The sequence below is a fragment of the Phocoena phocoena genome, chromosome 17 (assembly GCF_963924675.1).
Source record: "Phocoena phocoena chromosome 17, mPhoPho1.1, whole genome shotgun sequence".
NCBI lineage: Eukaryota > Metazoa > Chordata > Mammalia > Artiodactyla > Phocoenidae > Phocoena > Phocoena phocoena.
The window spans coordinates 36,935,222-36,939,383 of NC_089235.1; positions in this window are offsets into that span (position 1 = coordinate 36,935,222).

Here is a 4,162-nt window from a genome sequence, read left to right on the forward strand (position 1 = left end):
CCCCTCACTTTCAGTCTGTGTGTCTTTAGATATGAAATTATTCTTTTGTAGGAAGTATATAATGTGGGTCTTGTTTTTATAATTATATGTCTTTTGATTGGAGAATTTATCCTTTTCCCATTTAAAGTAACTACTTGTACATATGTACTTATTGTCATTTTACTAATTGTTTGGGGGTAGACTTGTTTTGGTTTTTTTCAGTTGTTCCTTTCTTCTTTTTTTCTCTTCCCTTGTGATTCAATGACTATCTTTAGTGTTATGTGTGGATTTCTTTCTCTTTTTTGTGTGTGTATGTATCTAGTATAAATTTTTGGCTTGTGGTTGCTACAAGGTTCATATATAGAAATCTATATGTATCTATCTCTATCTCTATATATGATTATTTTATGTTGCTCATCTCTTAAGTTGAATGCATTTTAAAAACATTTCATTTTTAATCCACACCACTATGTTTACTATTTGTGACATTACATTCTACATCCTTTTGTTTTGTGTATCCCTTATCTACTTATTGTGGATATAGATTATTTTACTACTTTTGTCTTTAACTTTCTTACTAGCTTTATAAGTGTTTGATCTACTACATTTACTGTATATTTGCCTTCACCAGTGAGACTTTCCCTTCCATAATTTTACCTTTCTAGTTGCAGCCTTTTCTTTTTCACTTAGAAGTCCCTTTACATTTCTTGTAAAACTGGTTTGGTGGTGCTGAACTGTTTTAGCTTTTGCTTGTTTAAAACTTTTGATGTTTCCATGAAATCTTTGCTAGGTAGGGTGATCTTGGTTGTAGGTATTTTTCCTTTCATCACTTTCAATATATCATGCCATTCCCTTCTGGCCTGTAGAGTTTCTGCTGACAGTCTTGAGAGTTACCTTGTATGTAACTTGTTTTTCCCTTGCTGCCTTTAATATTCTCCTTTTATCTTTAATTTTTTCCATTTTAATAATAATACATCTTGAAGTGATTGATCCTGTTGGGGAGTCTCTGTGCTTCCTGCATCTGGATGTCTGTTTTCTTTCTCAGGTAAGGGATGTTTTCAGCTATTATGTCTTCAAATATACTACCTGTCCCTTTCTCTCTCTCTTCTCCTTCTGGGATCCCCATAATGCAAATGTTGTAGGCTTGATGTTGTCCCAGAATTCTCTTAAATTGACCCAATTTCTTTTCTTTTTCCTTTTTTCTGTTCAGTTTCTGTAATTTCCACTATTCTGTCTTCCAGTTTGCTTCTATTGTCCTCTGTATTATCTAATCTACTTGTTCATTCCTTCTAGTGTTTTTTTAATTTCAGTTTTCATGTTCCTCAACTTTGTTTGACTCTTTATATTTTCTAGCTCTTGGATAAAAACCTCTAGCTTCTCACTGTAAACATACATTATTTTCCCGAGTTCTTTGATCATATTTATGGTCATTACCTTAAACTCTTTTGTGCTAGATTGCTTATTTCCACTTCAGTTAGTTCTTCTTCTATGGTTTTATCTTGTTCATTCATCTGGAACATATTTTTATGTCACCTCATTTGCTGTTTTTATTTCTAATTAATTGGTTAGATTAGTTATATTTCCTAATCTTCAATAAGTGGCCTCATGTAGGAAACATCCCATGGGTCCCAGCAGCACACACACCTCCAATCTCAAGAGCTATATGCTCTAGGTTATGCCCCCTATGTGGGCTGTGTGGGTCCTTCTATTGTGAAAGGCTGACTACTGTGGGCAGTTTGGTAGGTGTGGCTGACCCCTGGTCCCTTTGTTTGCCACATCCTGCCTAGTGAAGATGCTGCTGACTGTTGGTGGGCAAAGCTGGGTCATGAAGCAGCTGTGGAGCTCTAGAGGATCTTGGGGGTAATTCTGGCCTACCAAGATGGCTGATTATGGGACTGGGGTGGGGAAGGTCACAGAGTTAATTTTGGCCTGCTGGTGGCCAGTTCCTGACATGGCTGGCTGTGGGATTTGATGTGTCCCAGTGCTGATATTAGCCTGCTAGTGAGTGGGACTGGATCCCAGTGTGGTTGGCTGAGGGTCCAAAAGCATCTCAGAGCTAGTGTCAGCCTGTAGGGCAGGACCAGGGCATAGGTCCTGAGGCTGGTACCTGTCCCTGGTGGGTGATGCTGTGTCCTCAGGATAGTGCTGGCCTGCTAGTGAGCAGGGCCATATCTGACAGATTGCTGCAGGAAACCCTGGGTGTTCCAGGGTTAATGCAGGCCCTGTGGTGGACACGGCTGTGTTCTAGGGTGGCAGAGGTCTTAAGGAGTCCTATGGCAGTCAGCCTGCTAGTGGGAAGGGCTATGTCCACACCTAGCTAGCTGCCTGGCTGGGGTGTCTCAGTACCGGTTTTGACCAGCTAGTGGCAGGATTAACTTCCCAAAATAGCTGCTGCTAGCGTCTATGTCCCCAGGGTAAGTTTTAACTGCATCCTGCTTTTCCAGTGGGTTCTCCAAGATCAGCAGGTGGATCTAACCCAGTTTTCTTTTAAATTGCTCTTTCTGCCCTGGGTCTTGCGTCTCAGGGCATGCGAGATTTTGTGTGCACACCTTAAGAGTGTAGTCTCTATTTCCCACAGCCTTCTGGCTCTCCCAAAGTAAATCTAACTGACCAAACGTTCTGGGGGTTCATCTTGCTGGTGCAGGATCCCCAGACTGGGGAGCCTGATGTGGCACTTGGACCCCTCACTTCTTAGGGAGAACCTCTGCAATTGTAATTATCCTCTTATGTGTGGGTTGTCTATGGTTATGGTTATGGTTCTTGACTATACCACACCCCTACCCTTCCTATCAGTCTCATTTTGGCTCCTTCTTTATACCTTTAACTGTAGAAGGTCTTTTCTGCCAGTCTTCTGGTTGCTCTCATAGATAGTTGCTCTGAAAATTGTTGCAATTTTGTTGTGCCTGTGGAAGGAGGTAAGGTCAAAGTCTCCCTACTCTGAAATCTTAGCCACTCCTCTAATATGATTTTATTAAAAAAAATTATAAGAAAATCCTAAAGACTCCCCAATAAACTGTTAGTACTAATTAACAAATTTAGTGAAGTTGCAGGATATAAAATCAACATATAGAAATCAGTTGTTTATATACACTAACAACAAAACATCTGAAAAATCAATAAAGGAAGCAATCTCATTCACAATAGCATCAAAAACAATAAAATACTTAAGAATAAATTTAACCAATGAGGTAGAAGATCTATATACTGTGTTGGACAAAACTTTCTGTAACATCTTATGGAGAAAGCTGAATGAACTTTTTTGGCCACCCCGCTACTTAAAACTACAACACTTTGATGAAAGAAATTGAGAAAGACACAAACAAATATGAAGATATCCCTTACTCATGGATCAGAAGAAATGATATTGTTAAAACTTCCAAACTAGCAAAAGCCACCTACAGATTTAGTGCAATCTCAATCAAAATTCCAATGGAATTTTTCACAGTAATATAAAAAAATCCTAAAATTTGTATGAAACCATAAAAGATCCCAAACAACCAAAGCAATCCTGAGAAAGAAGAACAAAGCTGTAGGCATCACAATTCCTACTGTACTACAAAGGTATAGTAATGAAACAGGATGAGATTGGCATAAAAATAGACATATAGACCAACGTAACAGAAGTGAGAGCTTAGAAACAAACCTGCACAACTAATATTTGACAAGGAAGACAAGAATATTCAACAAGGAAAAAAATTATCTCTTCAATACGTGGTGTTGGGTGAATGGGATAACCACAAGCAGGAGAATGAAACTGGACCCTTATATTACACCATACACAAAAATTAACTCAAAATGGATTAAAGACTTAAAAATATAAGAACTGAAACCATAAAACTCCTAGAAGCAAACAGGAAAAATCTCCTTGACATTGTTCCTAGAAACAACTTTTTGGATATGACACCAAAAACACAAGCAACAAAAGCAAAAATTAATAAATGGGACTACATCAAACTAAAAATCTTCTGCAGAGCAAAAGAAATAATCAATGAAATGGAAAAGCAATGTATGGAATGGGAGGAAATATTTACAAATCATATATTTCAGAAGGGGCTAATATTTGAAATATATAAAGAACTCATGCAGCTCAATAACAAAAAACTGGACTTCCCTGGAGGCCCGGTGGTTAAGAATCTGTGCTTCCACTGCAGGGGGTGTAGGTTCGATCCCCAGTCAGGGAACT